This window comes from Vigna unguiculata, chromosome 9, assembly GCF_037176805.1.
Source record: "Vigna unguiculata cultivar grain cowpea cultivar isolate G323 ecotype 2 chromosome 9, ASM3717680v1, whole genome shotgun sequence".
NCBI lineage: Eukaryota > Viridiplantae > Streptophyta > Magnoliopsida > Fabales > Fabaceae > Vigna > Vigna unguiculata.
Window position 1 is genome coordinate 35,693,307 of NC_140800.1, and position 14,117 is coordinate 35,707,423.

The following is a 14,117-nucleotide window of genomic DNA, read 5'->3' on the forward strand; positions in this document are numbered from 1 at the left end:
TTAAGAAAATGCACTCGCATAATTTAAAGCATGATATTCCACGAGAGAGAGAAATTGAAGTGGAAAAAAATACATTAACTTATGTAAACAAGGAATTATGTACAAAACTGATAAATATTTAACCAATAATACCTATTTGGAACACTATGATTGATTAACGATGATGAACTTTAAACATGAACTGTTAAGTTGATATTTATATCAATAATACAATGAGAAGGGTACGTATAAATGAAACAGGTTTCTTAATATTACTGATGTTGCCTAAAGAATACTGAGTTTACGTGAATGGGTCAAGCTTTTAGTTAATATTACTAAAGCCGTAGAAAATGAGGGACCAAAAAGTAAGTGAGAAGGGAATATGTTAGTGATATCTTTGAGTTTTTTGTTATGAGTTTGTTAGGTTTTATAGTATAATTTTCTGTTATGATTTTTTATTATGTTATTATTTGTTGATGTTTGTATTTTTTTTTTTTTATATACTACAAGTATCTTTCACTTATGTAAATTAAATTTTTCTCGTTTTCTTAAACTTTCTTTTACATATTTAAACTTTTTTTACTTGTATTTTATTAAACACTAATATAATATTAGATAAAATACATCTTCTACACATTTTCGTCATTGCCTTCTCTTTGTCGTTTCACCCATAATAAGTTTTGTTTCTCCTAACTCTTGATTTCATCATTTGTTCTTGTATATCTTTTTCTTGGTGATAACGTCTGTCAGCAATGGGACTCTTTCTTGTTGATAACACCTATCAGCAATGGAAGTCTGATTATACAATTTTCTAATCAATACTTCCTAGATATTTGAATGTCTCTTTCTTGTCGATAACACCTATCAACAATCGGCAATGAAAATCTAATTGTATAATTTTTTTATCAATACTTCCTAGATATCAGAGTTGTTAAAAAACCATCAAGTTCTCAATCTTTTCAAATGTTGAAAGTCTTACATCAAATAAAGATATAAACAATTTCATAATATATATGTGAGTGTAAACATCATCTTATAATATGAGATGTGTTAAAAATCTCACATTAAATAAAGGTAAAATAATTTTATAAAACAGAAAACACCGACTTTCATTTTTATCTAAGAACATTCCACTAAAGGAAAGTTATTTCTTTCTTTTGAGTTTCAAACTTACGGATGCATTGCATTTGCATAGTAACGTATTTGAACGTAGCTTAGTTGATAAGAAACATGTGCCAATTCAGTCTCTCTGCCATTTTGTTCTTCTCCTATCTCCACCTTCCTTCTCCAACAGTGAGTTTTTCAGCTAAAAGAATGTATGAAAATTTCTTAAATTATCCTCCATTATTGATGTTTTTTTATTACGATGTGACATGAGTACATTTTATTTTCTTTAATATCGATTTTACAAATTTGATAATATTCAAATGGATTATTATTTTTTAAAATGAACTGAGTATATATGTATTTGGTTCCTGATTATTAATTAGCTAAAAGATTTTCTATAACATCGATGTTTAAAATTTTATGTCTTTTTGTTAATGAATAATTCGTGTATGCTGTATTAATTATATTTATGTTTGTAACTTCTTTTTGTATAACATGGTATTCATAATTGTTTGATTATGTTCTCTTTTATTTCATGATTGTTTAAATAATAATGCAATTGAAATGTTGAGAAACATCAACATTTTGAAAAAGATTAGATAATACACGTATTATTCAATCACAGACTGTCAAACATGTTAAGTTGGTTAAATGTTATAATAATTATTTTAATAATTAAACGAAAAAGTCCTTTTTAAGTGGTTAATAGTAAAAATTTAAATTAGCACCCTGTATGATTATTAAAATATTTTAAAATTAACAAATGTAGTTAAGAAATAACTGTGTTGAAACTTATTCATTGAGAATTATTTGCTTTGATATTATTACCGAGATTTTAGAGGAAACTTCGTTAGATATTTAATAATAACATAACATTTTTAAAGGAGATTTATTAGCGAAATTTAATTATAATAAGATATGAGTAAAAACCATATAAAATATTAACATTATTTTCAACCAAAATCTTGATACTAAGTTTATGAATATTGGCCATAAATTTATGAGGTTTTTCATGTATTATTTAATTTTCTTATTTTGTTTTATATTTAACATAAAAATTTAAACTCACAATATTTTAAATAAAATTAGTGAACTTATAAGCTTTTAGAGGATGACCCAAAAACAATAAAGTCCTTACTGATATTGGAAAGATCGTCAAAAAATTGTTATAAAAAAAATTTAAGAATATATATATATATATATATATATATATATATATATACCTGATTAAAATTTGATAAATTATAAAGAAAATATTTGAATAATAACTTCTCATAGAGTACATTTTAAATTTTAAATCTAATTGGATTGACGGCTAAATGATTTTCCTCTAAAAATAAGTATTTTTGTTGATATTTATTGAATTATAAAATATACTATTTCTATAAAAAAAATTTCGTAACTTTTATTTCATCGGTCTCTAGAGATGGCAAATAAACCCGTCCCCGTGGGTATTGCCCGAACCCGTCCCCGTTTTGACGGGGAATCCCCGCATTGACTGGGTATGGGTACGGGTATGGGGAATCCCCGACTTTTTCAGTTGGGTATGGGGATGGGTATGGGGATGTACATATACCCGCCATAATACCCGTCCCCGCCATATCTCCATTCTCGTTTAAATTATTAAAATATTCACAATTAATCAAGTAACCCCTATATATATATATATATATTTTTTTTTTCTATTTTTTATTTCTTTTAATTATTTCATTTGTCATGAAACTCATTCTCATCTCCAATATATTTTTTTATCTTATCATAACTTTATGTAATTATGTTAAAATGATGTATGTTAATTAAAAAAAATTATGCCTCACATTTGAATATTTATATTATTTTTTAATATTTTTATTTATTATAAATTTTTCTTTCACATGAGAATGTTTATACTCTCAATTTAGGGTAATATAAAAAAAATTATTTACTTATTATTATTATTAATTTTTGTTTAATTTGAAGAACTCTTTTTTTTTCATTAAAATAATTTTCGTTATTTTTCAACCATTAAGTATATATGTTGATATTTGAAAAGTTTTCTTAATTCTCTAAGATATTTTTCGTCTTATCATACCTTAGTTATGCATTTGATTTGTTTTTTTTCGATAGTCTCTCAAATTATTTCTAAAACACACATTTGTTAGTTTTTTAATATTTTTATTTATTGTTTTTATTTTCATCATGTAGAATAATATTTCGATATATTTTATCTAATTATTTTTTGTTTTATAACTCATTATTAATCATAATGTAATTTTTTCACTTTAAATTCTGTTTGAAGTGGTTAAAATTATATATATATATATATATATATATATATATATATATATATATATATATATATATAATGATATTTAGGAATAGTATATGATAATTCACTACAAGAAAAACATGAAATGGTGACTGATTTTTCGTCATTGGTGGTAGTAGTTGATTTATTGTCTGAATCAATGACTAAATTAGTGACCGATTCAATGATCGAATCGGTACTTAATTTAGTGACCAATTTAATTACTAATTTATTTGTAATTTAATGACAAATTTTTTGGTCACTAATGATATTTCTATTTAATTTTAACCACTTCAAACATAATTTAATAATTAGTTCTCTAAGGTATTTTTCATCTTATCATACCTTAATTATACATTTGATTTCCTTTGTACGATTTCTTTCGATAATCTCTCAAATTATTTCTAAAACACACATTTGTTAGTTTTTTAATATTTTTATTTATTGTTTATTTTCATCATGTAGAATAATATTTCGATATATTCTATCTAATTATTTGTTATTTTATAACTCACTATTAATCATACTGTAATTTTTTTCACTTTAATTGTATAAATAACTTTTATTTACTACAATATAAAAATTTAATGTAATTGCTATGAATATTTTTTTGTCACTATCCAACATATATTGAAGTTCAAAAGATACAAAATTTATGTCAAAATTTTATTATTATGTTTATTATTTGTTCTTTGTGTCATTTTGATCAAGTGATGTATTATAAATTTTATTAGTGTATAAAAAAGAGATTCATTATAATTTAAAAAATTGAAGTAAACAAACATTTAAAATATATTTTAATTTGAATATTTGTTTTCCTTTTATTATTATGTTTATTATTTGTTCTTTGTGTCATTTTGATCAAGTAATATATTATAACTTTTATTAGTGTATAAAAAAGAGATTCATTAGAATTTAAAAAATTGAAGTAAACAAACATTTAAAATATATTTTAATTTGAATATTTGTTTTCCTTTTATATTTTTTTGAAATATTTTTTAATTTTATCAACTAAGTTCATCAATGTTGTAGTTTGCAAATTTAATAAATGTTTTGGTTCACATGAAATTTTATTTGGTATTCTAATATAAAATGTAAACAATTATAATTTATTTTAAGGTATTTGGCATCGAAGAAAATCCTCATAATATTAATATTTCATAATATTATGTTTTCTTTACCGTAATTTTTTTTCTTTTATAAAAATTAATATTAAAGTAGTTAGAACACGGGTACGGGTATGAGTACGAGATTATACCCGTTACCCGATGGGGATGGGGATGGGAAAAAAGTTTGATACCCGTTGGGTTTGGGTATGGGGATGGGGATGAATTTTTTATGCGGGGATGGATATGGGATAGCGAAACCCGTCCCCGCCCCGCCCCGTTGCCATCCCTATCGGTCTCTACCAATATTATTTTGTAATTGCTTCATGTTAACTCATTATTAAAATGTATTTTAAAAAAATTAAAAAAGAACCTAACTAAAATGGCACGTTCATTTTTCATCATCGGTCATACAAAAAAGAAGTTCACACATGGAATACAAAAGCTTCCCTTGCTGTTCTGTTTATTTTATTCTTTATTTTATATTTTTATTTAATTTTTTTTACTCTTACTTTAATATATAAATTTTTAAAATAAATTTAATTAAAATAATTTAACAAATGTTATGAAAATTCGATAAAGAATTTTTTGAAAAATGTTTCTTTTTAATATATATATATATATATATATATATATATATATATATATTTTTTTGTTAAAGAATTAATATTTTTAATTTAATTCATTTGAAAATATTATTTATCTTTTATATATTATATAAAAATAAATTAAACATATATATTAAATAAATTAAAAAGTTAAAATAAAATAAAATTTTAAGAAAATTAACAGTAAAAAAAATAGAATAAAAGAAATAAAAAAATTTATATGTATGTATTAAACGTTGACATTCGGTATATATGTAAAAACTAATTTTGACATCTGATTTTATATAGATACCAGATGTCGATATTTGATAATTAAAAAAAGTTAAAGTTTCGAAACATTGATAGAATAAAATTGAACATTGTATGTTGACATTCGGCATATAGGAAAAAGAATAAAAGAAATACTGAATATGGACTTTTGTAGAGAAAAAAGAACTTCCGAGTCAAAATAAGAATTTAAAACAAATTTGGGGTACAGAGAAGTATTTCTTGGTGTGGCTTCAACCCAACCGTGCGCATCTAATTTTTCAAAACTTCATTACAGTATACTAGATTCAACTCAACTGTTACGGATTTAATTTTTCAAAATTATATACCACAGTTCCGAAAATAATAATCTGGAAAATAATGTACAACTCCACCCCTGTTCCGGATCATATTTTTCGGAATCCTCCTCCGAATTTGGTTTCCCAATGAGGAAAATACCCATATTCACCAACCACAGCAGCGTCTCATTTTCGCAAATGGCCACCACCTCAAGAGAACCTCACCACCAGTTCACCCCCACACCAAAACACGTGTAAGTTGTCCAAGTCTGGTCTCAACGAACGACAAAGCTTTAAATAAAACACAAAAAGATAGGAACATAATTAAAACAAATATTGGGTGCAGGAAGCAATTTTCAAAACTACCAAATAGAAGGAATTCAGACAATAGATTTTGTCACATAATCAAAGTAGATTTTTTTTTAAGTCTCTACATTTGGTTATTTCCTATTAGCAACTCAAGTCCATGTGCCCAATTAGACGCGTGCTTCAATAATGGGAAGACTGAAACAAAAATAAGAATAAGACTTTTTTTTATTTATTAATAAAATAATTTATGTTAAAATGTATTATAATTCTATTTAAAATTTAATTTTTAAGTTTTTTTGTGATGTAGAATTATTTATTTATTTGTCGTAATTAATTTCATCAAACATTTATATTTTAATAGATAGTAAAATTAATTTGTTTAATTTTCGTTGAAATACGGTTGATTTTAAATAACTTTTTATTATTTTCAATTTTGAAAAACTTCTTTTAATTAAAGCAAGTAATATTCAAATTGTTAAATTATTCTATAAGTTATATATATATATATATATATATTAATTTTTTTAATAATTAAAAATATATCATTTTTTAATTTATAATTCTTTTTAAGATTTTTAATTCTGTAAATAAATTCAATTTATCAAAGATCTATCAAATTATTTAAAAAATAAATAAAGTTTAAGTATTTTTCAAATATCTATAATAATTATATTTGAAAAATCTATTAAAAGTCACACTAAATAAAAGTTTTTACTTGGATCTTAAGTCAATCTACCTTTAGAAGGGTAAAATAATAAGAAATGAAAATACTAGGTCTCTCTCCTAATTATGCTTCACTTCACATAATAACAAGATTAAAAAAAAAAAAAAAAAAACTCATAAGGCGAAGCAAAGTTTATAAAATATAAAAGTTTATAAAGCTGAAATGTACACAAAAATTCACTGGCAAAGACTAATCAATGAATAACTTTTTAAGTAAATATTTGAAAAAAATAAGAATTCAAAAAACATTAACTTAAAAACCTGTTTAATTACTCAGATAATTCTATTTTAATAGAGGTATCTCAATTGATACCCAAACTCTTAAAAGAATATCAATTAGATCCTAACTTAAAAAATTACATCAATTAGGTTTTTGTTATAAAGTATTAACGTCATTTCTAAAAGGTATATTTGAATTAAAATATATTTTGACTATTCACATCATAATATATTTGAATTAAAACATGGTTCAATATACATTAATTACACATCTCAAAGTCACAAAAGATAAAAACACATGTTTCTAAAAAAAAAAACTAAAATGTACTTCATGATTAAATAACATGTTATATATTGATTTTATTAAAAAATAATTGCATTTACATTCTTTTTTATTTATTATATTCTGGTAAAAATATATCTTAATATATTAAGGAGTTGGTATAAGATAATACTAAATTATGTAAATTTAGAAATACATTTTACTTACACAAATTTATCATGCACACTGTAACATCCCATTTAATCGTTTCTATACTACTAAATAAAACATTCACAAAAGGATTCAGCGAAACAGATAGCACGGATAAGCAGTTATAAAGTGGTGAATTACAGTAATCCATAGCTGGCCATATTACAAAAAGAAGAACTTGAAGTAAGGGTGCAACTTATATACAATGGAGTTAATTCATACAACTTAGATCTTCAAGGTCAGATTCAAAAGAGTACTACTACTACTATTTCCCAAATCAAGCTCAGCTCCTGTTTAGGAGAGGAGGGTCTGCATCTGATTTTGGCTCTGCTCACACCAGTAGTAAGTGATCATTGCAAGGGAGAATACACAAGGAAACAACATAAACAATTGAGGGTAAGCTAACTGAAATGAGTGAAAGAAAAGAATATAGTTCACATAATCAAATCATTCACAAACACATAACTCAACAGATAATTCTAGACTCAATATCCGGATTGTGTAAGTGACATTGGAGCTCTTGGTGGTTTGCACCTGTGAAGGTTCCCAAACTCTGCAGAGTTTGAGCACAAGGGGTTATCACCCAACCACTCACAGGGTAAGTCTCCTTCGCGTCTAAGACTTAATCAAGTCCACAGACTAGGACCTCCTGCTACTCCTCACGACATAATCCATTCTACTCTATCTGAGCATGAATGATTATTGGAGTTTCAGGATACCAGCCAATACGGATTCCTCACATCCTTACACACACTCTAACATTCTCTTCAGAATTTCCCTTGAAATTCCATTTAATACACATCATTTCACAGTTCATGATAGTCATATTCACCATACATAGCATTAGCAACCCAAACCATTCACAAAAGGAGTTAATTGCACAAATTCTCTTTCGAGCATATAATTTCACCAATTAAAGTATAACATCACATACCCACTGCAGGAATTTCCGCTCAAGCTAGTCGATTTAGCCTAGGCGAGAGACTATCTCGCTTAGGCGAGTCAATCTCGCCTGGGCGAGACCCTAACAGTGGCAAAAATCAAAAAAACCTGGGCGAACTCTCGCTCAGGCTAAACTGGGTCGCTTAGACGAGGAGGCCTCTCGCTTAAGCGACTTCAGCTCGCCTAGGCGAGGTTTCGCTCAGGATCAACAGTGGGTTTCCTGGTATTTTCGCTCAGGCGAGAACCACTCGCTCAGGCGAAAATAACAGGTACCGAATCTGTTTCTCACATGCAGAGAATCCAGATTTTTCCATACAATTCAACACACAACAAATTATACCGATCAGACATCAATTTACCACCTAATCAAACCATCAAAGTCATCCAAATAGGTTTCTCTCTAAAATTTTAAGACCAAGGTTAGCTTCCCTTACCTTTCTATGGCGTTTGAGCTTGGTAAGGTACCTTCTCAACAAAAGGGACTCCGAATTTCCGTTCAACCTAGAGGGGTTGTCCATTCCAACACAAGATCACGAGAATGTCTTATCAATTCTAGAACAGAGGCTGGATTTTTGAATTCGGAGAAAAACAAGGTTAGACGTGGAAGAATACACTTACTGTGAGGGAGAAAGTTGGAAGCTAGGTCAGTGGGAGCTCTGCAAGGGTCTTCTCTTCCAGGAACTGAATTTGCAGGAGGAACAGGGGTTAGAATTGTAGTAGAGTGTGAGGGTTTGAGAGGAGTAGACTGAAGAGGAAAAGATGGAGTATGTTTTTGTTCAGTGTAGTGTGCTGATGCATCTACGCTTGGTGAGAGTAGTTAACTTAGAGAAATAGAGGAAAAGAAGAAATAAAAGGGGTTTCACATTCTCTCCAACAACAAAAATTTTCGTCCCAAAAATTGTGTCTTACCCGAGAATAGGTGTGGATATGAATTTCTCGGGTCTTCTTCTAATTCCCAAGTAGAATCACATGTTCTCTTGTCCCAGATGATCTGGACTAGACTGATGGACTTCCCTCTGTGTTGCCTCGTCTGACTATCCCCAAGACCCACAGGTTGTACCTCCACTGAAAGATCTCCTCTAATCTGCAATTCCTCTGCCTCGAGTAAATGTGAGGGATCAGGCACATATTTCCTGAGCTGAGAAACATGGAATACCGAGTGAAGGTTGGTCAACTGCGGAGGCAGGGCGATCTCATAAGCCACTGGCCCAATCCTCCTCAGAATCTGGTATGGACCGATGAATCTGGGAGATAGTTTTCTCGAGCGAATGGCCTTTCCCACACCAATAGTTGGGGCAACTCTTAGGAAAACATGGTCTCCAACTGCAAATTCCAAAGGCCTTCTCCTCTGATCTGCATAGGATTTTTGCCTGCTCTGTGATGCCTTCATCCTTTCTTGTATTAGTTTGACATTCTCAGTGGTCTGCCTTAGTAGCTCTGGTCCCACCAACACTGACTCTCCATCTTGGTACCAGCACAAGGGAGTCCTGCATCTTCTTCCATAGAGGGCCTCATAGGGCGCCATGCCAATACTTGCATGGAAGCTGTTATTATATGTGAATTCCACCAAGGGTAAAACCTCGTCCCATGCACCAAGATGATCAAGTACACATGCCCTCAAGAGATCCTCGAGAGACTGAATTGTCCTCTCGGACTGGCCATCTGTCTGGGGGTGATATGCTGAGCTCATAGTCAGCCTGCTTCCCAGGGTACTCTGTAATGTCTGCCAGAAACGGGATGTGAGCCGTGGATCCCTATCGGAGACTATGCTAGATGGCACCCCATGCAACCTCACAATCTCACTGATATATAATTGTGCCAACTTTGCCATGGACATCTTCAAATTTACAGTTAGGAAGTGGGCACTGTTTCCTGTACCAAGTTTGCTTTCTCAGTACCAAGTAACCCCACTGTTTCCTGTAGTCTGGGATCAGATAGTTGTTTCTCCTTTATTAGGCCAAGAAAATCACTAGACACAGTTAGGTGATTGCATCTAATGACATCCTCTCCTAAGGTCACTTGTATCTGCATGTCTCTGAACTGTTCCACCAATTCCAACTCTCTGACCATCATATAAGATGCATGGACTGTCTTTCGACTTAGGGCATCTGCCACCACATTCGCTTTCCCCGGGTGGTATAATAACTCGAAATCAAAGTCCTTTAAGAACTCCATCCATCGCCTCTGCCTCATATTCAGTTCTTTCTGGTCGAACAAATATTTTAGGCTCTTGTGGTCACTAAAGACCTGGAATTGTGCACCATATAAATAATGTCTCCAGATCTTCAGTGCAAACACTACGGTTGCCAACTTCAAGTCATGTGTGGGGTAGTTCTTCTCGTGATTCTTCAACTGCCTTGAGGCGTACGCAACTACTCTCCGGTCTTGCATCAGGACACATCCTAACCCTTGGTAGGAGGCATCACAATAGACCTCAAAGGGTCTACTGGTATCGGGGATTATTAGCACAGGGGCGCAGGTCAGCTTCTGTTTCAACTCTTGGAAGCTATCTTCGCATCGGTCGGTCCAGGCAAAGGGTTGATCCTTGCGGGTCAGCTGTGTCAAAGGTGCCGTGATCTTAGAGAATTCCTCTATAAACCTCCTATAGTAGCCTGCCTATCCCATAAAACTTCTGATCTCGGTCGCTGATTTGGGACGCTCCCATTTTAACACAGCTTCCACTTTGGAGGGGTCTACAGATATGCCCTGGGCTGAGATCACATGTCCCAAGAATTGGACTGTGGTCATCCAAAACTCGCATTTTGACAGCTTTGCATACAACTGTTTCTCTCTCAAGATGCCCAGGACTATCCTCATATGCTCTGCGTGCTCTTCCAGAGTCTGGGAATATATCAGGATGTCATTGATGAAAACCACCACGAACTTGTCTAGAAACGACCTGAAGATTCGGTTCATATAGTCCATGAATAAGGCAGGGGCGTTAGTTACACCGAAAGGCATCACTACGTACTCGTAGTGCCCGTACCTAGATCTGAAAGTAGTCTTCTGTACGTCATCAGACTTAACTCTAATCTGATGGTATCCCGATCTCAGGTCGATTTTGGAAAACACCGCAGCACCATGTAACTATCCATCAGGTCATCTATTCTTGGCAGAGGATATTTGTTCTTGATGGTTAACTTGTTGAGTTGTCTATAATCCACACAGAGTCTAGAACTACCATCTTTTTTCTTGACCAATAACACAGGCGCTCCCCAGGGCGACACACTTGGTCTAATAAACTGTTTCTCCAATAACTCTTCAATTTGTTTCTTCAGTTCTTCGAGCTCCGCTGGAGCCATTCTGTAAGGTGCGATTGATACTGGTCCTGCTCCAAGCACCAGATCAATGGAGAACTCTATCTCCCTGGAAGGGGGCAAGCCAGGCACGTCCTCAGGGAAAACATCTAAGAATTCTCTTACCACTGGCGTCTCCAAGTGTCCATTCCCATTCTCAACGGAGAGCTGAGTCAGGATCATGAAGCACCGAGATCCCTCTTTGATGGCTTGATCTACCTGTTGTGAGGACATCAACATGTTTTCATCCTCGGAGTCAGAGAATAACACCTTTTTCTCATTGCAATCAATGAGAATGTGATTAGCAGATAGCCAATCCATTCCCAAGATCACATCTAACCCCTCCAAAGGCAAACAAATAAGGTTCACCCTGTACTTGCGTCCCTCGACCTCGATTAAACACCTTGCACACATTGTCGAGGTTCTGACCAACCCAGAAGCAGGCGTGGACACCACCAGGTCATACTGGAGTTCCCTCACCGGAAGACCCAACTCTACCACTACCAATTCTGACACAAAAGAGTGTGTCGCCCCCGAATCATATAATACACGTAAGCTCCTACCCGTAATCACACAAGATCCGATGATGAGGTTACCTGATCTAATCGCCTCTGAACCCGTCATGGCATACACTCGGCCGGCTGCTTGAGGCCGTGTACTTCCCCGCGCCTGCTGTGACTGAGACTGTGTCGGGGGTCTAGAAACTGTACTCCTGCTGATGGGGCATTCCCTGATAAAGTGACCCTCCTGGCCACATCTATGACATGTCCTCTTGCCTACCAGTTGAGGGCAAGCATTCTTCAGATGAGGTCCTCCACAATGATAACACTGCGGTCTGAAAGGCTGAGACTATTGTGACTGATGCAAGAATCTCCTAGGCTCCTGAGGATGAGGCCTGGAGTACGGTTTCCTCCTATCATCCCGTCTGCTCACGGACCCAGATGGTCCTCCCACCTTCCACTGGGATCGTTGCTGAGCCTCAACTTCAGCTTTCAGCTTCTCCATCACTCTTGATTTCTCCACTAAAGCAGGAAATTCCTGGATAGAGAGAGGGGCCACCATGAGTTTGAGATCACCCCTCAATCTGTTCTCAAATTTCCTACATTGCCAATCCTCAGCCATCCTCAAGGTGTGAAATCTTCCCAAATGCTTAAATTTTTCAGCATACTCAGATACTGACATCTCCCCTTGCATTAGTTGTAAGAACTCAACCTCTTTGGCGTACCTCACACTGTTTGGGAAATACTCAGCATAAAACTTTTTCTTAAACAACTCCCAGGTAACAGTCTCTCTGTTGTCTTCCAGCATCATCTTCATACTAGACCACCAGTGGACTGCCTCTCCAGCAAGCAAATACTCTGAATATGCTAATCTATTCTCTGTAGGGCACCTCTTAGCATCATAAATCCGCTCCATGTCTCTCATCCACTGATCTGCGTCATCAGGGCTAGTCTTGCCATCGAAGCGGGATGGATGATGTTGAAGAAAATCCTCCAAACTCCACTCTTGTACTCGCGGTGGTGGAGCTTGGGAAGATCCAGCTGCGGAGCGGTTTTCCCCCATCTGATGTAGGGCTTCCAAATGCCTCTGCTGAGTCGCCTCCGCTGCTAACCTAGCAGACTCCATCTGCTGCAATGCCAGGTTATGCTGGTTCACCATATTAGCATTCTGTTGTTGCATGGCTACTATCATAACCTCGATGGTTCCCACTAAGTGAGAGTTATCCGGGTTCGGAATAGGAGGAGGGGGAGGTCTAGGCGCCATAGCTCTAACCACACCAAGAGAGGAACCAACAGGTTAGCAAACGATTTTTTTAAAACTAAACCAAACGCTCTTGAGAAGTACACAACAGAAACTAAGCAGGCCCACACCTACAAACCCTAAGGAATCACCGCTCTGATACCAAAATGTAACATCCCATTTAATCGTTTCTATACTACTAAATAAAACATTCACAAAAGGATTCAGCAAAACAGATAGCACGGATAAGCAGTTATAAAGTGGTGAATTACAATAATCCATAGCTGGCCATATTACAAAAAGAAGGACCTGAAGTAAGGGTGCAACTTATATACAATGGAGTTAATTCATACAACTTAGATCTTCAAGGTCAGATTCAAAAGAGTACTACTACTACTATTTCCCAAATCAAGCTTAGCTCCTGTTTAGGAGAGGAGGGTCTGCATCTGATTTTGGCTCTGCTCACACCAGTAGTAAGTGATCATTGCAAGGGAGAATACACAAGGAAACAACATAAACAATTGAGGGTAAGCTAACTGAAATGAGTGAAAGAAAAGAATATAGTTCACATAATCAAATCATTCACAAACACATAACTCAACAGATAATTCTAGACTCGATATCCGGATTGTGTAAGTGACATTGGAGCTCTTGGTGGTTTGCACCTGTGAAGGTTCCCAAACTCTGCAGAGTTTGAGCACAAGGGGTTATCACCCAACCACTCACAGGGTAAGTCTCCTTCGCGTCTAAGACTTAATCAAGTCCACAAACTAGGACCTCCTGC